This window comes from Suricata suricatta, chromosome 13, assembly GCF_006229205.1.
Source record: "Suricata suricatta isolate VVHF042 chromosome 13, meerkat_22Aug2017_6uvM2_HiC, whole genome shotgun sequence".
NCBI classification, from domain to species: Eukaryota; Metazoa; Chordata; class Mammalia; order Carnivora; family Herpestidae; genus Suricata; species Suricata suricatta.
In genome coordinates this window covers 25,045,501-25,071,419 of record NC_043712.1, presented here as the reverse complement: position 1 = coordinate 25,071,419, position 25,919 = coordinate 25,045,501, and the positions used below count along the sequence as shown (strand labels likewise).

The 25,919-nt window shown below is 45.4% G+C and overlaps 1 protein-coding gene across 1 annotated transcript in view; it reads left to right on the top strand.

Moving 5' to 3' along the window:
• Positions 1-3,988: 3,988 nt before the first annotated feature.
• The window catches only part of ZNF462 (zinc finger protein 462), a 138,793-nt gene continuing 116,862 nt past the window's right edge, over positions 3,989-25,919 (top strand). The window contains exon 1 of the mRNA XM_029920342.1: positions 3,989-4,240. The gene's annotated coding sequence lies outside the window, so the exon portion shown is untranslated. The remainder of the gene's footprint in view (positions 4,241-25,919) is intronic.

Genomic DNA, 25,919 nt, shown 5'->3' with positions numbered 1-25,919 from the left:
GATTACAGGACTCCACTGTTTCTTGAACTAAATTTGCAAGATTTATTATTCTGTTAATGGTCATAAAGTCAGTCTTTTGATGAACCATAATTTCCCTTTATGAGGAGCCTGTATGCCAGTCACCCATGATAAGGGAGAAGAAAATCCAGACTTCAACATATTCAAATTTCCTTGTGAACATTAATAAAGTCTCAAAATCCCATCTGACTCCAGGGCACAATGGCTTGGGATACAGTAACAAAAGGCAAATTTCACACAGCCAACGTGTCCCTCGTATGTTGGCTGCGTACAAAACCTAAGGTGTTTCCATTTTAATGAAAAAAATTAGAAATTAACCTTCCTGGTGCAGAAGATACCCCACCAACTAGCTTGCATTATCTTTGTGAAAATTCTTGAGGAATGACATAGCAGGAGGTGGGAACTTTCTCCTGTTATCTTAATGGTCCGCTAATGGCAAAGCATAATTACAGTTACTTAAATGCCAACTTTATCAAGGTTTTCACTAAAACCTTCAGCCCCAGCGCTCTCCTTGACTGACCTAGCTTTTATTTAATCCGGTTGCTTAACTATCATTTCAAAGAAAGCTGCCCCCAATAACAACAAAAAGCCTAATCACCGACGATGGTACATTTCTTTCTGTTATATTTTAGTTAGATAGGTAAGGTACTTGTGACTCCAAAAAAGTCGAAAAAAAATTGTGTGTGGCATCATTAATTGAAAATTTAGCCTTCCCACATCCAAAAAGCAGGGCTCTGCAGGAGTTTTGCAGTAGTCGCCTCGCGGCTTTGGGAAGTCAATTTGCTTCTAAATCAGAAGATGGTCTTCCAAAGACTGTCCTGTATTTGGAAAGGGAACTTGGCCATTGTACCTGTCCCCCAGTGCACCCACATGAGAAGCCCGAAAGCCACCCAACGGTCTCTGGATCTCCTCGCTGCCTTTGTCCCTTCTAGACGTGGAGGCTTGGAGAGGAGGTTTAGTTTCCAAGGATTGGAGCGTTTGAAGGGCGGGGCCATCTCCAAGTCCATCTCCCCTTTTTGTCCTCTTCTCCTGGGACGGGAGGGAGGAGCCAGGTCCCCCCGCGGCCGGTTCGGGAGCTCTCCGTCTCGGTCGCTGGAGGTGAGTCTGAAAGGGCGGCAGCCCGTTTAATTGTAGCGCAGGTTAATTTCTCGAGTTCACCGCAGTCGGTCAGCCAGCCGCTTCCCGGGTCTTTGCCAAGTGGGTTTATGAGGTCGGAGGCGTGTTGGGGCGCGCTCACATTCTCGCAAAAGGCTCCTCCCCAGGGCTCATTCCCCGACTGCGGGCAGCCCCGCGCTGCCCCAGGAGCCTTGGATTTCCTCTGACCTCGGCGCTTCCTCCTCCCTCCCCGCCGCCAGGTTCCGTGCGCCCCTGCCCCCGGGGAAGGGCGGCCCCCATCTTAGGACTTCCGACCCAAGCCATCCCAGGAGGTCCTTCACGTCGAGGAAGGTTTTATCACAGCCTCCACCAGCGTGCAGTAATAGGGGCTTTCAACCTGAAATACGATTGTTATTTTCCCGGCGCAGGGCTTGACAGAGAAAGTCAGCTTTTTATTAAAGACAAAGAGGTAAATTATCAGCTGGGGCACTGAAGGGACGGCGGAGACCCGGCGCGCTTCCTCTCGTTGCCACGAGGAATTTGTGGGGGAGCGGCTGCTGGCGCTCAGACACCCCTGGGGTCCCGGGGGAGGAGCTCGGGGCAGAAGGACTTCCCCAGGTCCCTCCGGGCACCTGGCATGGGGGAGTCCTCCCAGTTCTGCACAAAGCCAGGGGCATTTCAGTTCTGAGCAGCCTTACCTTCCTCCTCTCTCCTTTCTTCTGTCTCTTCTCTTTCTTTGACTCCCGTCCCCCTTTCGCCTCTGTGCTTTCTCCTCCTTGTTCTCCTCTCCCTACTTTTTCTTGTCCCTCTCCTCGCCCTCCCCCTCCTTTCTTCTCCACCGCACGCGTAGAGTGTCATTTATTTATTTATTTATCACCCCCGCCATCAACACCCTTTTAGGGCTCCTAAGCTTTTCAATGTGAGTGGGAGGAGAAAAGGGCAGGAAGTGTTGACGGCAAGGGGGTGAAATCGTGCCTCTGGGTGAGAGATTCTGCCCCGGAATAAACGGTTGGGGAAAATCTTGGAAAATACGGATTCGGATCTGTTTATGAAAGCCCGCTATCCGATGGGAACCAACTCCGCGCGCGTCTCCTCCTCCCCTTTATTGTATGGGTTTATGGGTATATCTTCCCGGACTGTTGTATGAAAGGGGGGAGGGAGGGAGTATTAAACAGGACAATCTGGCCCTGGATCTTCAACACCGCGCCTTCTCCACCGGATGCGCGTTCCCCAATGCAAAGGAATCCAGCAACATCCCCCAATTCAGACGCGGACAAAAGAAACTTTAATTAAGGTCTCTGCCCTGCGCGCTCTGTGTTTCTCTCTCCCGATGCTGGTGATGTCCAACTCGAGGATGCGAGAAATAGAAATGGTACAACCAGCCCGTGCCCTTGAACTTCAATTGCTCCTGACTTGCTGTTATTGATTTTTTTTTTTTATAGTGTAGGCAACCCCCCTCCCATCAGATTAAAGCCTTAGAAGACATTCAACCTGGTGAGGGGTGAGGGGGAACCCATTCCTTTGCAAAAGAGGTAGTTCAGAACGATTTGGGGGAAAATTACACTAAATAAAAATTCAAGGTGTGAAAGCTTCATCTTGGTTCTCTTGTCTTCAGCACCATGACACCTTATCATTAGAAGCGCTGATTGTTACTTTCCGAGCCTTTAGACGATCAGCCAGAAAGTGCAAACAACGCGGGGCTGAAGGGTGTAAAGTTATTTAAGTAGGCTTTTTTTTTTTTCCTTTTGGTGCGCCGTCAAAACATTTCACAAGTTAGGAAAATAAAGTGGTGGTTCCGAAGCTCGGAATGATGGGTTCTTTCCCTCCCCACCCCCCTTTCCATATCAGAAAAGAAATAAAATGCACAATGAGCCTTTATTTCCGGGGAGAAGACTTCAAAATACGTGCCAGTAATGGACAATTTGAGCTTTTCACTGGAGATACTCACACCGCAAGCTGGAAAGGGATTAAAAAGCCCCACGTGGTTGATCTGGGTTTAGACTTGCAACCTCTAGTTCCCCGTGTATGTTCTTTGCAAAGATTGGCCTCTAGATGGATGCGTGTGAGGGACTCTCTGGGGCCGGGGCTCGGCGCCTCGGGCTGGGCTGATGGTGGGAGAGCTATGAGCGGCGGGGCAGGGTCCTCACTGGGGGCTTCCTCTGCCTGCCAGGGCGGCCGGGCGCCTCCGGGACGCGAGCGCGCACGCCTCAGCCCGGCCGCCGCGCTCCTCGCGCCGCCTTCTCCGCAGGTCTTTATTCATCTCATCTCCCTCTTCCCCTTCTCCTCCTCCTTTGCCTCCTTCTCCTCCTCTTCCTCCTCCTCCTCCTCCACCAGCACCACCACCAGCACCACCACCACCTCCTCCTCCGCCGCCGCCGCCGCCGCCGCCACCACCTCCTCTTGCATCTCACTGGCCTGGCTCTGTGTTGCTCTGAGTGACAAAGACAATGTCCCAGCCTTAACTTTGCAACCACCTTGCCTCCTTCTGGGGTTGGGGGGGGGGGTGGAGGGGGGACAGCAGCCGCAGCCTCAGCATCTCCTCCAGCTTCTCCTTCTGCTCTTCTCCAGCTCTTGGATAATTCTTCTCCCCCCCTCTCCAGCTCTTTCCTCATTTCTTTCTTTCTTTCTTTTTTCTTCCCGTCTCCTGCACGTTGTTGTTGTTATTAGAAAGGCTTCGCGCACCCCCTGGTGCTCTGGCGTTTTGTGTGGCAGGAGAAGATTGTCTTCCTTCTCTCTTTCTGTCTTGCTTTCTCTCTCCCTCTGGTTGCTCATTATTCAGAGAGAGACACAGAGGGAGGGAGAGAGAGAGCGCGCGAGGGAGAGGGAGGAGAGGAGAGAGAAGAGGAGAGAGGGGAGAGAGAGAGAGTGAGAGGGAGAGGGAGGGAGGGAGAGAGAGGGAGAGAGAGACGGATATCTCAGGTCATCTGCAGCTGCAGCGAGTCTGAGGAGCCGAGGAAGGCAGGGAAGATGGCGATCCTCCATTGCTGAGACCCGGCAGAAGCACATGAGACTCCCAAACAACTTCCACAACAATAACCCGAGCAGGAAGAGGAGAAAGAGAAAGAGGATAAGGAGGCGGTGGGGCTGGAGAACCCGAAACACCTCCCGGCGCCGGGACGCTTCTTCTGTAAGTTACTGCAATTAACAACCACCTCGGGTGGTCCGAGTGCTCCGGGGAGGAGAGCGCGGGGCGCTGGAGGCACCAACGCGCTCATTCATTCGGCCGAGGAGGGCTGGCGGAGCGGGGAGGAGAGGAAGTCCCCGGCATGGACTGGCTGTTGGAAGAGAAGAAGCGAGCGAGAAGAGGAGGAGGAGGGGGAGGAGGGAGAGCAGGAGGGGGAGGAGGAAGAAGAGGAGGAGGAGAAGCGAGAGAGGAAGAGGAGGAGGAGAAGGTGGTGGTGGTGGCAGTGGAGGTGGCTGTGCTTTTCCTGCTGGCTGCTCCTTCTGCTGGGGGGAGCGGAGCGCTGTGGCTTAATTAATTTCGTGTAGTTCTATGGAGAGAAGAGAAAATGAAAGATGAGTGAGAAGAGAGCTGGAGGCTTAGGACGGATGCTCCGAGTGTGGGGACAGGAGTAGGGACAGAGAGGGGGGCGGAGGGCGGGAGGCGAGGGGACCTGAGCCGAGAGCCAGAGGGAGTGAGCGAGGGGCAGAGGAGGGAGCGCTGCGAGCCGCCCCGACCTGAGCGGGTTGACCTCTTTCTTTCTCTGTCCCTCTCCTTCCTTTCCCCCTCTCTGTCTGCCTGTCCCCAAGCCCGATGGCAAAGCCGTGCGGATTGGCACCCCCCTCTTCCTCAGGTATTTGGCTCTCTCTCTCCTCTCTCTCTCTCTGTCTCTCTCTCTCTCTCTCTCTCCCCGAAGTTGGGATGCGGGGTCGGGATGTGTCGGGGGGTGGCTGCTGCCGCTGCTGGTGCTGCTGGTGCCGCTGGTGAGGGGAGAGGCGAGGCGCGGGGGGCGCGGGCCGGGTGGGGGGGCGCAGGTTCAGGAGCAGCTGAGGAGCTGTCTCCGGGCTGGGGGTTCAGAAGCGTCTGGTGGAGGAGGACAACGGTTTCTGGAGAGGAGAAGCCATTACACACGCTTGGCTCTCTGAGGAGGGGAGAAAAGCAGGCAGGGGCCCGGGGGTCGCCTCACTCCTGGTGCAGTTCCCAGGGGTCTGCCCTCCCTCCAGGCGCGAGGGGAAGCCGCAGCCGCCCCCCATTGGAGCAGCCCCTCTCTTTCCCTTTCTTTATCTCCCTGTCCTCCATTTGCAAGCTGTCTGCTTTGGTTCCAGTCCAGACTCCAAAACACAAAGCTCCTTCTCACGTTCATTCTCCAGGCTTTTCACCATTCCTGAAGGAACCCTCATTTTCTTTTCATTGTAGCTTCTAACCTACAGAGAGGGAGGGAGGCTGCCTGGAGTTCCTTTTATATTCCTCCTCTACCCAAAGGGGGAAAAAAAAGTTTTATTTTTAAGCACGCGTCTGGGATGGGAAAAGACCAACCAGTTGGGGCTTTCTCCCAGGGCTCCCGGGGGTTGTGTCTGAGTGTCTGTGTTGGTTGTTTGGTTTGCTTTGGTTTTGTTTCTGGAGGTGGCTTGCAGGTTTTTTGGAGGAAGTGACTAGTTTGGTTGAGAGCTGGGAACTGAGTCAGGTAAGCTGTGTCATGTTGTAACTCCACCAGAAAATGGAGGAGAGCGGGTTTCCAGGAGACAAAGCTGAGATGAGAAGTGTTTATAAAATTATGGATGTCTCCATTTTGAAGCTCTGTTGGTGATGGCTGGAGGAGGAGGCTGGCCTGCCTACTCCTTCTTTTCCAGGGCGAAATCTTGTGGTGGTTCCTCAACATCTATTCATTATGTGAGGAAATGAGGGACTTGTAAGGGCTGCTCAGATTTTTCTCCCACCAAAGGAGTGCTTTTGCAAGTTATTGAGGCGTTTGTTTCCATTTTAAAGTAAACTTTGGAAAATTTTTTTCTTCTTTTGAGTGGACCTGAAGGGTTTAGACCTCCTTCAGGAAAGGCAAGGCAAAACCATAGACATTTTCCACCGAGGTCTTCACACAACTTTCAGCTGCTCCAGGTCTCCTGAAAGTCACCAGGAAATGGTATTTCCTCATTGTGAAGATGGTGGTGGGCCTACGCTGACATTTTGGAGTTCTGGGGCTTGGTTATCATCACGTTTTGATGCATTGCAAGACTTTATTGTCTGGTTTGGGCTGATTTCTGCAAAAAGGGGGAAAAAACAACAACAGCAAATCCTGCAAGATCTCAGGAGCCCTAAGACTGATTGACACCAGTTTCTCCAGAGTCCACATTTCTCTTAAGGTTGTTCCATTTGTGTCTAAGGCCTTCTTTTAGTTCCTTTGTTTTCCCCCTTCCCTGTCATTCTGCTCTTTTTTACTGTGTTCTCAAGTACTGTAAGTCTTCAGAAATATCAGATGTCTTCTTAACAGTGTCACTATGGAAACAAATTTTTAAAATATTTTGTCTGTTGAGAAAACCTTATGTCCAGGTATCTTCACCTTTTTAATTGGGAAGAATTTAGTAGTCTTCTAGGAAGACATTTTGTGAGGAGGATTCAAAGGAAGGACCCAATTCTACCCCAGTCCTCACACATTGATTGGAGTTCTTCACAGATTAGTTCTAGAGAATGTATGTAATTGATCCAAGTAAAGAACAAAATCCTGAAATGCTTGAGGGATTTATAAAAGCCAACCATGGAGATGTTGCTTTACCACTAGGTAAGGTAGCCATCTTGAGGATGAGGGAAGATGTTGGAAGAATTTGAGGTGGACTATTGATAAGACAGGTGGGGAAGCCTCCACGTTGGAACGAAAACTTGGAGGAGATTCAGAACCAATTAATATATTGTAAGAAGGCTTGATTGGATCTTGTTTTCAACTAAGGAGAAACACAGACGTACCAGCTTCAACAGAAATAAAGAACACATTTGTGAGCGACTCACACCAGCTTTTTTCTTGCTTTGCTTTCTCATTATGTGCAGATTTGTGTGTGTGGATGTGTGTCAAGTTCTTATGTCTGTAGTAGTTGTGTGCATACTGAGGTGGTTTTAGATTCCAGATGTAATTATATTCTATTGAGTAGCTGGTGGCAGTGTCATTCAGTACAGGCACAATGCTACATATGACAACATCACATTTTTCAAACCAAACTGTTGTGTCATTAATTGAGGGTTATTGTTCTTCTGAGGAGTGTGAAGGGAGAGGTTCTTTAGCTGATAATTGTCCATGGTCAATGAGGTAAAACCCTGGTTTTTTGCAGAGGAAGATGTATGGTTTTCAAGATTTTCAGTTGATGTGTATGCTCATTTAAAAATACGTCTCTTCAGCTCTCTGCTTCATTATTAAAAACCTGGGCTTCTCCAAGAGCACTTGAAAAATCTTGCTTCTTGGAATCATACCTTTTATTAATCAGCTTTGAATGTTATCTTTTGATACCATTACTTTTGCTCTTAAGTGGAATGTCGTCAATGTTATACTTAAATTTGCTAATGCATGTGTGGATGCTCCTGGTTCCAACTCGGAAGTTCAAATGCAGTGGAATAAAAAGAGTTATTTGGGAGAGTAATTACCAGATAATTTTGCATCTAATTAACCATACATGTGTATGTAAACATAAATACATTATAGGTTGATTTGAAGCAAACTTCGTTGATATCTTGTTGTTGGTACCAGGACAACCGGTTAATTACTTATTTCAATGTAAAAAAAAAATCTGACAACTTGGTTGCTAGTCTAGTACTTTGACTCACCACATTTTTACTTTGTGACCAAATATTTTGGTGTCTTTATAGACAGTCTTAGAGTTGAGATCTCCTGAAGGGAAAAAATTAGGTATCTAAGAGGCATTTTGGAGTTTGAGAATAATGTTCTAACTGGTTACCTAAGAGACCTGTTCATCCCTGATGTCCTTCATCAACCCAGGAAGCACCTGATATTAAAGAGGTGGTATCTTGCATTTTTCAAGGGATACACATTTGAAATGGGACAAGTATTTTGGACAAAGCGCTATGAGAGGAATACAAAGAGTGTAAAATTGAACATTCTTATTTGATGTCAAGGCTCAGAGATTTTGGGTTTTGTTTTGTTTTTGTGACATCAAGTTGATGAGGCTCCTTTTGCAGATTTTTTCCCTGGCTCTAATGTGTCACAAAGAGAAATCATTCTGGAGAAATATATGTGAGGTATGAGGTACATTGCTAGAAAAGATTCTCGTTGGAACTTTGTATTCCAAAATTTTTCTCATATTAAATTTATCTCCATCTAATTTATTGACCACATTCCCTGAGGACTTGTTTTTTTTTTCCACACTCCTTGGAGTTGGGAAGAACTTTTAGATAGAAAAAATTTATATGTGCATACACGTGTGTGTGTGTGTGTGTGTGTGTGTGTGTGTATCTTTCTTTCTTTCTAATGTGTCTTCTGGAAGACAGTAGGGGAAAAGAAATCCAACCCTACTAATGGACTTTAGTGTCTTTGTGGTCAGTTTTCCTGAAAGAAAATAATAGTAAAATTGCCTTGGGAAGAGTTCTGCTTTCTGTATGTTGGAGTTTAATAGAGCCAAGTCTGTCTTGAATTCTTCCTTGGTGTTGAGAGTTCTTGGTTAAGGTAACCTTACTCATCTTTGTGCTGTATGCCTTTATCAGACTTAGCGCCCATTGCCTCATGGGACAGAGCATTGACAAAACTGTACTGAATGTTTCACATTGAAAACGGGAGAACAGAGGTGCTACTTCACAACGCCACACTCACAAATTAGGAAATAATATAAGGAATGCACTCAGATTGCAAAGGATCTGACATGGATATATGACTGGATGATTGGTATGTGGAAATTAAGGAAATTCAAAAGAAGTCAAGGAAAATATTTCCAGGGTCTATCATTAGTGACAGTGAACTGGACAAAAAAGTTGGCTCTGTGTGTGTGTGTGTGTGTGAAGGCAAGTATCTTTTGAGGTTCACATACTTAAGAAGTTGGTGGCTTTGAGAGAAACATTTGCTGGTGTTGGTGACCTATTAATTGATTATGAGAAAATAGGAGAGTAGATAATGCCAGAAGAAAATTCCTCTTGTGTGATATGTCAAGACATCTGGCAGATGTTATGTTGGGCCCTGAGGAATGGACAGTTTAATTTTAGCCCTAGCAAGGAAGTGGGAAGTTCTGAGCTCTTTTAATAGCACAAGCCTTAGTTTGGGGAAGGTCGCGTAAAAAAATAAGAAAGGAAGAGAAAAGAGGCATTTATTGTAATATTGAAGGATTCCAGGGAGCCCCCAGATTAAGCTGAAGTTTGGGAGTGATGGACAAAAATACTCTCCCCTAAGTAGAAATTAATATAAAAATCATTTGAAAGTTGACCAACAGGTCCAGCATAAATGGTGAATGTTAGGAACTTAATCATTGAGAAGCTAGTTGTTTTGTGCCTCAGAGAGATCATCTACCTCAGATCTCCCCCCTGCATTTGATTGAAGAGGAAACTGGCACAGAGACGTTCAGTGGCCTGCCCAAGGTCAGAAGGTTCAACTGTAACAAAGCCAGGCCTAGGACTCCACACTAGTGGGGCGGGAGGATTGGTTTTGGTCAGTTGAATTTCACACGGTGGGGCTGAGCGTGGTTTCATTCATAGAAGTAACACATTCCAGAGACTAACTTTGTTCATGGGACTTTTTATCAAGTCATAGCTATTGGGTTGAGACTCTGCTTTTTCTTTTAATTGTCCTGCTGTCCTCTGTAGTTCAGTCATCCAGGGCTCGGGAGTCTTCTTCAATTGCCCTTCTTTGGAGGTTTGTCTGGGTCTATTGCAACTTACAAAAGTGCCCACAATTGGACTCAGAGGATCTCTTTTGCAATGTGGTACAGATAAATTGGCTTCTTTCAGAGATGCCATTTTGTAATACTGATGAATGGCCAAAAGAGTGAAATCCAGTCTAAAACAATACTGGTGATTTTCCAGTGTTCCAGACTCTTCCAAAAATTTGCCCTGCATGTATTATCTTGGAGCCCGATTCTCTCTTACAAACCAATGGCTAGCTATTTGCCATTTCCCAATGAAGTCATGGAGTCAACCCTAAAGTGAGTTTTAAACAAATGGGGAACATTTAGCTAGAGAGAGAGAGAGGGATAGGACAGTACTTTAGGAAGGGTGAAATGGGTTTTCATTTCTGATTCCTCTTGGACAAGCGAAAGTCATTTTGTGTAAAAAGAAGAGCGATGTTTGGAAGTTTCCACATTTTCTAAGCTTCTTCCAAACTAACGCATAAATTTTTAATCCAGGAGGCAGTCTGGAGAAGGTAGTGCTGGATATGGACTTCTGGCAGAAACACAGTTAACGCTATAAACAGTTGAACCTCAGTGTGGCACTCCTCCAAATGAGTTGACTGTCGAAAATAAAATGTTCCAGAAGAACTGGGAGAACAGGAAAGAAGTTAAAACAGCATGGTTTGCATGCCAGTACTGAAGGAAGAAAAAAAAGTTGGGGTTGGGGGGTAGGGGCATTGGAGAGAAGAGAATCCCAGATTGATCTGTCTCCTGGATTTCTAAGACCCAGGAAGAGAAGTTTCCAACTGAAGGAAAATGGATTGTTATGAACTTAGATGATATTTGCAGTTAACTAGGAAGCTCTTTTGAATCATTTGTCCGCTTGAACTTTGTCTCTGGAGAACTGCACACACTGATAAATACAGAGTCAATTGGAAGTGCTTTGGATTTACATTTTCTACTTAGAAATACTATCATAAAATTTGTCTAATTTCTGAGGGCTCCTGTCCTTTTTGGTTGAAGCACACATAAGCTTTTCAGCCTTTGGATGTGTGGCTTCAACTCAAAGTTGGTTTTTTCAGGACTTGGAAAGCCCAGAGGTAGGTAGAGTGATATGGGGGAAGAGCATATAGGTATGGTCACCCGCAAATGCGTTGTCTTTGGATTTTGATGAGATTACTTGGTCTTCAAAGCGTTCTTGCCTAATTCCTAGCTGGAGACATTTTTTCTTGCGTTATTCTTGGAGAGAAGGTTTCTCTTTGTGCCAGGTCATGGGTATTTTGATACTGATTTTTCCTTGCTTTCATGTGTTTGCTTGTTCAGTTCCCTACATGCTGCTTCTGGATATTAATAAAATACTTCTGCTGTGCCTGTCCACATCTTAAATTTTAAATGTTTTTTATTTATTTTTGAGAGACAGAGAGAGACAGCACAAGCAGGGCAGGGTCAGAGAGAGAGGGAGACACAGAATCTGAAGCAGGCTCCAGGCTCTGAGCTGTCAGCACAGAGTCCAATGCGGGGCTCGAACCCACGAACCATGAGATCATGACCTGGACGCTTAACTGACTGAGCCACCCAGGCACCCCTGTGCCTGTCCACATCTTAACCCCAACTTCATTCAGAGAGCAGAGCCTACTCTTGGGGGTGCGGGGAAGGTTGGTGGGCACTTACTTGTTCAAAAAAGAAAGACTTGAAGATGTAGGTGGCTTAATTCAGAAGGTTATTTGCCAAGCTTTCGAGGAGACTTTTTGCAAAGACAATGCAAGGAAAGAAGGGGAAAATTCTACTAGGAACCAGTAGATCCTGATTAAAATGCATTCGGATCCCTTAGTAGGAAATTAAGCATTTGTCCAAGAGGAGTAAGCAAAGACTTACCTTTGGATTCATACTGGTTTGAGCACAGAAGGAGCTGGAGGCCCAGGCGAGACAACTGTGTCAGAAGTAATTAAGCCCTGGATTTGTGGAGAGGCTTATCTGCACAAAGCCCAGCTGGGGAAGGCCAACCTCGCTCCCTAAGCCCTCATCTGGCCAGTTGAACCAGAACAGGAGAGAAGGCCTTCAAATTTTGGAATTTTTCTCTTCCCTGTTCAGATTTAAGAAGGTAAAGTGGCCATTTATTCATTTTTGCTCATGTCAGCTGAGGGCTTGCTTCTCTCTCGAGCTGGGGAATGCCAGAGGCAGGGGGTTGGGAGTCGATTCCCTCTGAGGGAACATTCTCCCTTTTAACACTACACATGTGCCTATAACATTGTACTTATTACTCAGAGAATAATTGTGCGGTGGTACAATGTGGGATGCTTGAGAGATGTTTGCTGCACAAAGGTTCCAATACTCACCTGCAGATTAAGAAATGGGTTTCTAAACCATCTCATTTCTATTGCTAATGAAAAGCTTTGGAAGGCACCTGTGAATTAGAGCTCCAGCTGCTATCATGGTAGGGGAAGTTAGGCCTTGAAAGGATACACGGATTAGCCCATCAGAAAAGCAAACAGTAGCATCAGCACAAGTAGAAAATAGACAGGGTTGTTAAGCTAACAGAAAAGTAGGCTAAAGCATTGCCATAATTACGTGGTGGAAATTTGCTGGGAAGGAGAGCCTGCTTGGACGCAAGAAGGAAAAGAAGGAGGAGAGAGGCAGGGGAATGATTGACAAGTCCAAGTAGAAGAGGTCTGTCCACTGGGAAGAGCCTATCAGAAGAAAGGTATTGCTTTTAAGAAAACAAAAAAGTACGTGGAAAAAGACCTTGTAATTTGGTACCTATTGCACTTGACAAATGAAGACCAGTGCTCAGACCCAGTCTTTGGTCAGTTCCTATTGTTAAAAAGGAAAAAAAAGAATTTAACTTGGAAGACCATTTATGTGACTTCAGACATTGGCCTTTCTGATAGAGGACAGATGGAAACTTGAAGGGACTGGCTAAGTGGGCCTAGGTGGAGATTTTCCTGGAAAATGAACAAAGTAGAGAATAGAGCACAGCAGAAAAGAGCTGCATTATTAATGGGCAGACAATGTGATAGTCCTCTCTAAACTTATCCATAGTGCTTCTCTATCTACGCTGTGGGTGCTAGAGAGAATGAAGAACAGACCCGCTTCTTTCCGAGGGGAAAGGAATGGAGTGTGCCAGTTACCTGCAGTCCAGTTTGGGATTAAGCCATTTGCTAGAACCAGTCAATCCGATCCTGGCCCTTAAAATCCAAAATAAGGCCATTGTAGCCCAGAATGTTTTGCCTTTCTGGTCCCTATTGACATCATCCCTCTGTGTTGTGACCCATTAGTTAGCGATTGAGTATCAATCACTCAACCCAGTAGTCAACAATTGAATTCAGTCATTCAACCCAGATCGGACCTGGCCTGGGGGGTCCGTCATGTGGGGTCAAATATGAACACTGGGCTAGAGACGGAAGATGGCCAGAAATAGATACCAGCCAAGATTATGTAAGGATTTCAATAACAAGTACTTACGCCCAGAACCTTTTTTCTCTCCAGTGGTTTCTGTTTTAGTTGGTCTTCTGCGGAGACTGTTAATTGGTACTGGATTGGATAATGATAGCTGGGAAGGTCATCTGCATGGAAGAGACGTTTTTGATCTGAAGGTCAGAGTTCAGCTGCCAGAATGTCTCCCCCTTCTGCTGGCAATTGAATATTCTCCCTTCTGGTACGGGGTAAGAATACCATCTATAAAGAGAATAAATATGGTAACTTCATCAAAAAATTCTGCCAACCCCTTTGGAGTCAGAATATCACCTGGACCTTCCACAAAATACTATTTCCCCTCCTGGAGAGAGTCGTAGTTATTATTTGTCCTAGTTATTATATTATTATTATTATTATACGCGGCAGCATTTGAAATAACATGTGATATGAAACCAGGGACTTTTCATATGGTAGAGAAAACTGAGCTTGAGGGAGGTAAAGAAATTTACCCAAGGTCGTGGAGCTAGAAAATAGGGATCGAGGACCACACACAGGGGCACTGCCTTCTGGCCCTCAGCTGGCGGGAGCTGGCCTTGGTTATTATTTATATGCTAATAGCTTATAATCCTGATGATTTAGCTCTTCCAGTTGCTTATGCCTGTAGTATATCCTGGTGTTCTAGAAGGGAAATTTGAGTATAATGGAAAATTAATTGTAATCTATTAGTTGATATGAGAGAGATAACTTACTGTAATAGCTTGACAAAGTGTGTTTAACTAAAGAGTACCCTGTTTTTGTTCTGAGTTATAGAGGAGATGGTGAAAAACAGCAAGAGACCATGTACGAGGAAATTTAGAGAATAAATATTTTTAAACCGTACTGTGCAAAGCTCAGAATTATAAAGTAGTTCTGCATGTGGATATTTAAGAAGGAACACTTACCTGTTATGAAGAATGATATGCTGTGGGACTTTTTTCTTTTTTCTTTTTTAACATTTATTTTGAGAGAGAAAGTCAGAGAGCGCACAAGCAGAGGAAGGGCAGAGAGAGAGGGAAAGAGAGAATCCTAGGCAGGCTCTGCGGTGTCAGCATGGAGCCTGATGTAGTGCTTGATCTCCTGAACCTTGAGACCAGGACTTGAGATGAAATCAGGAGTCAGACATTTGGCCAACTGACCTACCCAGGTGCCTTTTTCTTTCTGTCTTCCTTCCTTCCTAACTTCCTTCCTCCTTTTAATAAAGGTGTCTTACTTTTTTCCTTCTTAGGGCCCCCTTTGGAAGTCTCGGTGCCTCTGGTTTACTGTAAACACGAGACATGTTTCCAAAAACCACACAGACATATTTGAAAGTTAGTTCCCCTGTCTGATGGTCATTTTTGGAAAATAGCGCAGATACTCTTCAAAGCATGGGTGCTAAGATCCCCCACGCCCTTCCGTGATCACCATGTGTGCTATTTAGATCATGGAGACATGATGAATGTTTTGGTTTCTATTTGCCTCTCCCTGAAACATCACAGTACAGTAAGGAAGCTGCTGTTCATGGATGACCACAAATGCCCTTAATAGAGTAACAAGCTGTACTAAGGGAACTGGAGCAGGTCCAGATATCCCTAAGATGCCCAGGACAGTGGCTTCCCTGTGAGACAGGCGATTGGGCATTAATTGCTGAGTAGACTCTTTCACCTCAGAGCGACTCGTGGTGGTTTTACAAAGTTTTAACTTTGCTATGGGTCTGTTTAGGTGATCTCCTGTTCCCAACAGACTCCTACCCAAAACCTTTGTCGGAGGGGAAGCATGTGTCCTGTTTGTCAAGTCTGCCGAGGAGGCCGGAGAGCCACCCATATCATTTACCAAACTTAACCAAACCATTGTTTTCTTAGATAAAGGCCCTTAATGGGAGAAAGCCTCAGAAAAAAAAATAACGACATAGTTGAGCACGGAGTATGTCCCAAAGCATGTGTGGTTCTCCAGCTGGGGAATTTCTGATTTAAGAGCCTTAGGTAGGGGCGCCTGGGTGGCTCAGTCGGTTAAGCCTCCGGCTTTGGCTCAGGTCAGATCTCAGGCTCATGGGTTCGAGCCCCGCATCTGGCTCTGTGCTGACAGCTCAGAGCCTGGAACCTGCTTCCGGTTCTGTGTCTCCTTCTCTCTCTGCCCCTCCCCCTCTCATGCTCTGTCTCTTTCTGTATCAAAAACAAATAAATAAAACATTAAAAAAAAAAAAAGAGCCTTAGGTAGCATCTGCTGTGATCTTAATCAGTAGTGCCTGGCCCTCTAAGATGCTCCCTCAGGCCAGCTTGTCTCAAAGACCAGTTCTTAACATGTTTCTCTGATCGCCCTCTTAGTTCTTTGAGGAGAAATCTACCCAGGGTACCCCCAGGAGCTTTGCAGAAAGTGGAGGTGAACTGAATCAACCTATTTTTGTGGGTGCAGTGACATGCATTTGGGACGAGGACTCTGAATTGGAGAATGCACTCCACGTGAGAGGCAGGGTGGGAGAGGGCACGTCCAAGGAGGTAAATGTGTCAAGTCTGGGTATTTCAGCTTGGTGGAGGAATCTTCCATTATATTGAAAACAAAAGAAAACCACCTCTTCAAAGCAGATTCCACTGTAATGTCAAAAAGTACATTGTAGAGATCACACGAAATGGCACACGTTTAGGCCATCAGAGTTGTATACGTCCACACGTGTGGAAGTTCTCATCATGCGTGCTGTCTTCTCCCGGGGCTTTGCCTCTAATTAGTAACTTTGGGAGGCTGAGAGGTGACGTGGTATTGAAGGACAGATGTCAGCTGTCCCTGACATTCATCCCTACTCCTTGGTTGACTCAAGTGTTTGAGTAGCTCACCCATTCTTTTTCTGACCAGTGGCTGTAGCTTGTTAACAATGAAGGAACATCACCCATAGGTCCTGAAATTAGCAAGTGTTAAATGTTATGTGATTATTAGGGGAAAACAAGATAATCTAGTCAGTGGGCTTAATTAGGTTGTGATTGCCCAATTGCCGCTTCATGATAATTATATTCATAACCCCGTTTCTAGACGTCAACTACAATTATCAAAATTGACCCCAGCACAGGTAACGTGTTAGCGATCTTATTTGAAGCAGCTACTGAACAGTGAATTTCCAGTGTTCCCCAGGTGTTCTCTCTGTCCCTTCTGCCCCTTCTTGCCACCTTCTCATGGTCTTTTCTCCATTTTAGCAGAAAGACTGGTGGTAACATTATTTTGCCTATGACCCTGCACATCTTGTATAGCTAGTGTTGATGCCTACAGAAAAATACTTAACGTTTTTAAGAGTCATTGGGACAGTAAAACATTAATACATCAGCAACAGGAATCTTGAAGCATTAAAATCCAAAATTGGCTAGATTATTTTTTCTCAGCACATGGAACCTGTTCAGTAAACTTAATGCGACTTTTTTGAATAGGGCCTTTACTTGAGAAGACGTAGTCCTAAAATGAAGAAGAGTCGTCCGGGTTTAAGATACTGTCTTATCAACATTATCATTAAGGTCTGAGGAACACAGTGAGGATTTCTGATTTTCTATTATCCACACCCTCCTCTCCCTCAAATTCATGATGTTTGCTGCTAGAGACATAGTAGAGAAAGAACATGTCCTTGTTGGGGACATTGTTTCCTGTTTATCTCCCAAATGAAGGCAATGATGTCTAGGAAATACAAACAACCTGTATCAGAAGTGCGTATGTCAGTGTGACACCATGAATCACTGGGCCACATTGTCACTTGGCAGCTTTCCCTTTCTGACATGCAGTCATATGAAAAAGTAACGCATCGAACATTTGCACACCACGGCCAAACTTCAGTGCAGTTGAACCGTCTGAACAACTTAGAACTTGGTTACTGTATATATGGGGGTATGTGTGCATGTGTGTGTATAGGTCTATGTTATGTAAATATACACGTATATATTCTCTCTGGGAGAAGGGGCTTATTTTTTGTTGAAACATCAGGAGTACAAGTTTTTCAGAATTTCTGGGTGGACATGCAGTTCTTTGGGCCAGGGTCTTCATTAACAAAGTGGTGTGGGGGCACCTGGGTGGGTCAGTCAGTTATAAGTGTCCGACTTTGGCTCAGGTCATGATCTCCCTCACAGTTTGCCAGTTCGAGCCCAGTGAGTGTAGGGCTGTCTGCTGTCAGTGCGGAGCTGGCTTTGGATCTTCTGTCCCCTCTCTCTGTCCCTCCCCTGCTTGCATGCTCTCCCCCCCCCAAAAAATAAATAGAACATTTAAAAAAAAAAAGACAGAAGTTGTGTGTAACGCATAGAGCATACTTTTTGGGACTGCACAAGCACAGGATGAAATTTGTCTCTGTCCCTTCCTAGCTGTGTGACCTTGAATAAATCACTTAACCTCTCTGTTCCCATGATTTCCTACCCAATCAAAAGGAGATAATAGTATAAATCTGTAGAACTGACTTAAGGACTAAAATATTATGTGTATAGTAAGTGTCCTGGTTCATAATGGGCACTTGAAAAATGATAGATAGCTTCTTCCTTCCTTACTGATAGAGAAACTGAGGTAGAGCTCTCCCAGGGCTTTGCCAGATGTGAATTGTTTTGTCCTTGGTCTGAAACTCCATTTTTTGAATCTCTTCTGATTATCTTTGTGCCACGTCTCGCCTTCACTGATGAACAGTTCTCACCGCTGTTGTGGGTTCACAGGGAGACTTGGCAGATTGGGAGCGTCTGGTGTGCCCGGCTGGACCCGGTGGCGCTCCGTGTCTGTGTCGGGGTGGTCAGTAGGGATTTGTAAGCTACCTGCGGGTGGTGCCATGTCCTCTGCATTTTCATGGGAACCGAGCCTATCCCAGCCTGGTATGTTCCCCGAAGTGGTGTGGGAGAGCAGTTTTTAATCAACATGACCTTCCTTGAGCGTTTTGGAAGAGACATGTTAATTACTATACCTGTAGTGTGGCATCATATCTGGCAAAAATGATTTGTCTGAGAAAGCTGAGTTTATTGCATTGAAAACAGTGGCTATGGATCCTCTCTGTAGCTTTACTCATTCACTCTGAGCCAGTTTGAGGACTGGGCCATGGCCTTGCTTAGAATTGCTTTGGCCTTCTCTGCAAACGTTTAATTTAATAATTGTCCATGTCTACTTGGTCTTACTAATGTACTGTAATATCAGATGCTTTGAGATCTCAGAGGCAAGGAGGCTAATTTTAGAGTGCCTGAAGGGTAGATGATATTTCAAAATGTAGAATGGTAGTGCCTAACAGGACTTCCCTAATCTTGTTTGCTCCAAGTCAGAAGAATATTATTGGTGGCCTCCGTGGTGACAGCATGGTGGTTGGTGCTAGTGGTGGAAGAAGTGAAAGAACATTAAAAAAAATTTTTTTAATGTTTATTGATTTTTGAGAGACGGAGAGAGAGTGAGACTGAGGAGGGTCAGAGAGAGAAGGAGGCACAGAGTCCAAAGCAGACTCCAGGCTGTGAGCTGTCAGCACAGAGCCTGACGCAGGGCTTGAACCTACAGGCCATGAGATCATGACCTGAGCTGAAGTTGGACACTTAACCAACTGAGCCACCCAGACACCCCACAAGTGAAGAACATTTAAGTGGTTCTTTGATAAAAACGGTGTAGGGACTTTTCCCCTGTAAAAGCAAATTACCCATGAAGATTTATTTATTTATCTTATTTAAAATTTTTTACATTTCAAGAGCTTCCAGAGGAATGTGTCTCTCTGGACTGGAATGTGTCAGCGGACTATTTTTTTAATTATAAAAATGTTATAGTTGCCACTTTAAAATTGTGTCCAGAGATATTTAAGGAGAAAAGAAGAGACCATGCATTTATTTACTGGTGTTCAGATCTCTAGGATGATCTCAAGTAAGAGATTCGGGGTATCGAAGCGTGGACCCCAAAACTACCTGGGTGGCAGTGTAGCTATGAGGTGTAGTAGTGATTATAATAATATGGAACGCCCTCAGTAATAGAAGACATGGGAGAAACAACAGGTGCTGAAACTAGGACTTCTTCGTATGCCTGGAAATCAGGGAGTAGAAAGATTTCTCCAGTTTCCTTGGGATTTGGGAAGGGGTATATTTGGGAATGCTGTCATCACTTGCGTTCAGTTCTTTACAAGTTCTAAGACCCTTATTTCTCTGGGACTACACAGTGGTAGAAAAGTGATTGGTTTAACTTGGGTCAAGCTCCTAATTTGCTCCTAGCCTCCAGCTTATCTTTAAAATGGAATTCTCTGGGTGCCTGCGTGGCTCAGTTTGTTAAGTGGCCAACTTCAGCTCAGGTCATGATCTTATGGTTTGTGGGTTCGAGCCCTGCATCAGGCTCTGTGCTGACAGCTAGGAGTCTGAGCCTGCTTCAGATTCTGTGTCTCCCTCTCTTTCTGCCCCTCCCCAACTCATGCTCTGTTTCTCTCTGTCTTCAATAATTAAAAAAAAAAAAAAAAAAGGAATTCTCTCTGCTGTGAAGGCTAAGAGGCATAATGTATGTGAGGCACCCAGCACCCTGCCAGGGACCCAATAAATGGCCACCTCTGCAGTTCATTTGCAAGGATCAAGTAGCAGCCATCCAGGCCACTGGTGCAGATGGCTTGCTCCTTGCCATTCATCTGCTGCCTGGCTTTGCACCCCGAGTTAGCAGTTGTGGGATGATGTAGAGTTGGGGAGATTGTAGTGTCTTCACTATCATACCACGTGTTTTATAGGTGCCCTTGAATTTAAGAAATGTGTGCCCATCCATATATTTGTTCATCCAGCATTTATTGGGCACCTTTTGAGTGCCTTGGCACACCTTCAGTTTGCCTGGATGGTGGAACCCGGGGGAGGGGGGAGGGCGGGGGTGGGGGGAATCTATCAGTTGTGTTGGGTTCTTTCTTTTGGTAATTGAAGCGATTATGATGAAGATGGTGTCCTTAGCCACATTTCAATAGCTTGGAGCCAAGGGCTGGTGAACTGTGGCTTTAGCCAATGGGAAACGGATTCCTGTTTAGATGCTCGCATTTCTGAGTCTTTTGTGTGTATATATTTACAATATAATTTGCTAACCGTGTAGTCAATGCTGCTGGGCTACGTAATCTGGCAGATCATTTAAATATTTACTCCAAAATATCTTGTTCTCTGTTGGTGTGAAGTAGAGTTTCCAGATATTTTTAGGTCATTTTCATCTTAGCAACCCTGTTGGAGATGAACCAGACACACTGCTGTAAACTGTCCCCACATTTTGATAGAATTTAATAAAGTAAAGTTTAATGGTTTGGTCCCAAGAGGCAAACAGACCATCTGGTTAGCAGAAGGTTAGGTCGAGTACTGCATGGCTGCTGGGAAGGCCACAGACCAGCCCCGACGCACTGGTAGCATGTCCAGTTGCTGAATGCATTAAGCATTGAAATGGTGCTTTCACGTCTGCCGAGCCAGCAGTTCTGTTACCACCGCTGTGACGCAGGAGATAATTCAGCTGGGCAAGCGGCAGCATGGGGGTGGATCCACGGTACAGGATGTGTAATGTCAACATGAAGGATTGGAGCTGGCAGAAGGAAGGGAAGCTCTCCTTTCATGCCAGTGCAGGAAGCCTAGGGAGATGCTTCCCACCCCCTTCCATCGTGTCCTCTTCTGGAGCTTTCCCGTTAGGTGTTAAATGATTACCTTGTGCATGGTCCATGGCAAAACTTCAGCTGATTTTCTGCCTCCTTTGGAACCTGTCAGCATAAACAGAGTGAACCACATTCCACACACATGTAGGGCCGGCAAAGGCAAGAGTTAGCTGCACAGACTGGGAGGAGGAGAAAGGGCTTCGTTAGGCAGGAGCGTCTTTGTGCTTGAGATGGAATCCCGTTGTCCGGCCCTTTGCGCGCAGATTTGAGACTGGCCATCCACTCAAAGGCTACAATCATCTCAGAACTTTGGGCTGCAGCTGTAGTCAGTGGAAGGCTGCAGAATGGTTCCAGTGATTCTGCAGAAGCTTAGCAATTACATAATTGCTGTGTAACTGGAGAGAGCCATCAGGACTGTCTAGTTCCCCTGGAAAGAAAGCTTCTACAGTTTAAGGGATAGATTGTTTGCCCTTGTTAAACCTGAAAGCCGATGAGCAAGGACATCAAGCCACCAGGCTGGAACCGGGTCCTGTCACTGGCCTGAGAGAGGAGGACGGTCACAAGTACACTTGGCTGGACACTCAGTGGACTTCACAGCTGTGTTAAAGGGGGGGAGAGAGCAAGCGCGCGATTCATCGGGGGTTGGCAAAGTGGATTCTTGTAGCAGTCAAACACGATATTTGACTTGTTTCTAATCTATGAGACTACATTTCGTATGCATTCAAGGCGTGGAGTATTCCAGAGCTGTCCTAGGAATGGGACCAGCGGAGCTGCACTTCATCACCAAGAGCCCTCTCAAGTTCTGTGTCTGCCTGGAGGATTTTCACAGCCTCTCTTGAGTGAGCACTTGCCTCAGACACTGATCTGCGGAAGCACTGCAGAGCCTGACCCTCATCAGAGGGTCCTAAAGGCTGGGATCCTCTCCACATCAGCCCCTGCTCGCGCCCCAGCGGCCCCAGGGGCCGGAGCAGACTGGACACTTTGTGAAGACCTCACAGCGCAGGAATGAATTCCTTCTTTCAGCTACCTGACCGCTTGTTTTCCATAGTTGAGAAAATTTGGAGGTGGAGTTGGTTAAATGTAGGCATGAGGGCTGCCCTAAACCAGAGAGAAGTCCAGGCTCCATTTCATCAGATACGAAACAGCCGTCTAAAATTAGCCCCATCTCCTAACCCAAGTGTGGACTTCGTGTTTGTTTATGTTAAGTAGCTCTGCATGTCAGCAGCCCTGCCTTTCTGGTGTCCGTTTTGAGCTGCTGCCGGCGTAGAGAGTGGTTGTCGGGCCACGTTTTATTAATGGTTTTAAGTTGGGCCTTTGACCACTACGATATTCGTCTGTATCTCTCAATTGAAATGTGTTTGTAGTCAGAATTTCATACAGGGAAAATAAAACATTTTGGCTCCTTTGTGAGTTAAGAAAGGAATGGCCAGCAGGCACTGTAAGGTGGATTGGGTCCACAGATTCCTAGACCTTTTACCTTTAGACCTGCTTTACTCTTCTCCTCCTGGGTTTAAGTGTGAGGTTGGCGGATGCAAATAGTCTCTTTTAGAATTTTCATTCCTATGACACCACGTTGGTGGGTTTTCAGGGAGCCAGACTGTCTGAGCAGTGAGCTTTTATTTTGTAGCAATCTGGAGGGGGGCATAGGATCACCCATGGTGACCCTTTCCTGCGTCATTCCAGGCAGGCCTTGGCATGCTCCGGCAGATGAGTAAGGGTGAGGGCAATTGGCAGGAGGACCCGCTGAGTTCATCTTGCTTCGTATCTTAGAAACTGTCCTGACCTTGTTCCATCTTCTGGGTTTGGGCACTCTGGGAAACACTGGACCATCTTTCACGGGTCCTGGAGATTGTGCTGGGAGCAGCATGCTCTCATATGAGGAAGGGTCACTTGACTCGTGCAAAGACCACTTGTAAGGCAACCCTTTGCTATCAGTTTGAGACGCCTGTGAAGACCTTGGCAGTGAGGGCCATGATACATAGGAGAAAGAACGTAGACTTCAGAGCCAGTGAGTAGCTGTGTGACCCTGAGTGAATGATTTCATCTTCGATCTTCAGTTTTCTTATCTGAGGGAAAAGATATATATACTTCATAAGCTTCACGTAGGGGATAAATGAGATTGTGAATGTAAATCTTTGGTGTGGAGCCTGATGTATAGTGAGCACATAAAAATACTAATTCCTTTTTCTCCCATCCTTGAGTTTTCATAAAACACTTATTATAGGCAGAGGACTGTTGACAGTGACTATCTGTTTAAAAGTCAGAATACACTTGAGTCCACATGAAATCCCTGTTAGGGGGCTTGTGTTGGTGGGCTGATAAACGTTTAACATCTTGGCGTTTGGGGCTGGAGCAGTGACTTTTATTATGGGGTGACTTTTAAAAGCCATTGTGCTCCTCTATGAAACATGACTTCAAAATCTGGCAAAGCGCTGGGGGGACGGGGGCGGGGGAGAAGAAGTACCTTAACCTCTGTTTGCACTATCGCAAACATTCTGTAATAGATTATTATTAAATTCCTTAGATGAGATTCTATTTTTGTTTTTGGTTGTTGTTGTTTTGACTATGGTTACACAAGTAACTCCTTTGAAAGAAAAACCTGACATTTCCCAAGAACAGCACAGATGAGAGATGGTTGGGTGTCCAGAATCCAATAGACAAATTAATGACCCTCAGAGCCTCTTTTTGTTGACCTCTCGCCCAGTGTGCCATTCCTTACGTTGATGTTCCATGAAGCCTTGTTGACTATTTTCAGGGGAAAAGTTAAAATTTAGCCAAACCAACTATGAAGGCCAGCCAGTGGTTTCTCTTGATCGGTTACTGAACAGGACAGACTAGAAGCTACAGAAAGGCAGGCCAGCAACCCTCCTCTTCCTCTGTGTCTTCGGTGCCTTGCACAGTGCCTAAGGCAGGTGTACACAGTCAATAAGTAAGTGTTAGGGTCGGGAAACCAAATCCAGCACCTTTTAAAAGGTTATATTGTTCCTAAATTCTTCTTCCCTCATTATACCTCAGTTTTTTAAAGACAGAATGGTACCTCTTTGTACCTCTTAGTTTCTTCTAAACAATGATTGCTACTCCAGATATCACTAGTATAAAGCATTCAACCTTAGTAAATGGAGATGGGTCCTTACATTTTCATTTAAAAATTAGAGTTAGTGTAAATTCTTAATCAAGGGGAACTGCCTAGCTCTACAATCCGTATTAAATATATTTTGGATTTAAGATTGTAATTTAGGGTAAAGAAGCCACGGAGAGTTTGGGTGTGAGTGGTTTGTGAAGGATACCAGTCAGGATGACAGTTGGCTAGTATGATGCTGAATGACTCTTCAGAGGCAATGTAACGTTAGATTTTGTAGGATTGAGAGGAAAAAGTCAAACTCAGGAATGCTTAACGACTCAAGATTGGGGTTTCTAGAGGAATCTCATTTGTAGTTTTATATGAAAAAGGAGACCAGTCTTTTCCCAAGACTTAATTTGACCTATTAGGTCTACATGCATTGTGGCATGTTTTTCATGGGGTAAACTGATGGTATGGAAACTTCAAGGAATACAGAAAAAAATGTTAGACAAAGAAGAATATGGAGTGTTGCATATCACTTGAACATAACTGGAAGAATGAAGCCATGGAACCAGGACAATAGTCATGTTCTTTGAAGATGGTCAAGCAGGTTCAGAAAACTGCTTCTCCACCTTTGACCTCAGTTCTTGAACATTCCGGTAGAATGATTTAGACCATTGACAGTCTAGCATGTGCCAAAGCCTTCTAGGTGTGAGGTGACCTTGCAAAATTAAAGAAACGCACGGATCCTGTTAGTTCCAACCTCACTGAAGGACAGATTCTGAAGAGCCAGCTCATTAAGCAAGCTTTTGAAGGGTGTGCGCTGCAGAGCAGTTTCCTGTTATTTGGTTAATGGTTGACCTAGTTCTATTGCCATATGCTTCCTGGAACGCATTCTAATATAAAGTATGTGTTAAAGCAAGACTAGGATAATAGCAGGAAAGTCAAAAGCTTTTCTGAAGCAGAGACCATATTAATGCTGCCCCAGTGAGGGCAGAATAGTGTATGGGTGGAAAATGAAAAGACTTTTCTCTTCACGGTACTGTTTACTAATTCCAACTGTAGTCCTCCCATATCACCCCGCTGCATGCCAAGGAGTTGCCCTTCCCCAGAGTACCTGGTACATATAACCAGCATTGTTAGTTCACTTCTTGTGCGTTCTAGGCCCAGTTCGATGTTGAAGTACCCCGAGTGAAATTATTGCAAGGAAAGCTTAGATTAGATCTGGCTAATGGCAGGTGATTTTGTTTTTGTGTTATCATTTTTATATTGCCAACAAGGGATTAGTAAGTCCTTTTGTCTGAAGTTTGGATGGAGTCCAGAGGCTAAGACCGAGGCTTCTTTGATTTATTTATCATTTTACCTGGTATCAGCAGCCTTGGCTGTTCGTTTAGGCGAATAGGAGAGTCCGCGCGATCATGAGAGCTGCGAGCAAACTTTGCACCAGACACGCGTGTTTGTTTTAACAGCTTCAGAATGTGAAGAATCTGTGGGTCTAGTCTGCTAGTTGCTGGCCATTTGGGTGGTTACAGAAGAAGCTGTTCTCCTCATTGCACATAAAGAAAATGCTTGAGGAACCACAAATGCGTGGGGTCGGGTGGGATAGGGTGGACAGTTCCTTTTACATTTGCTTTGTTATATCACCATCATTGTAGAATGGGACAATGATTCCTAAACCAGGCTGATGTTCAGAATCATTCTGAGAACTTGGAAACAAAAAGGAGGTTATTAAAAATAGATTTTTAGGTTCTACCACAGGAGAGGGATTCAGTAGGTCTAGGGTGGGACCCTACAATGTGTATTCTTAGAAGCCTGATTTAGCAACCACTGGTCTTGGGAATTGAGTATCATTAGGCAGGCAAGGGAGGAGGAAGGAGCCACTGTGCTTTAATGTCTCGTATATGCAGGAAGTCGGAAAAGGAAAAGAGATGCTGTCAGAACTTGATATTTGTAGCTGCTAATAATTCGAGTATGGAATAGGCTTTCGTCTTTTCTTTCCAGGAATTCAGT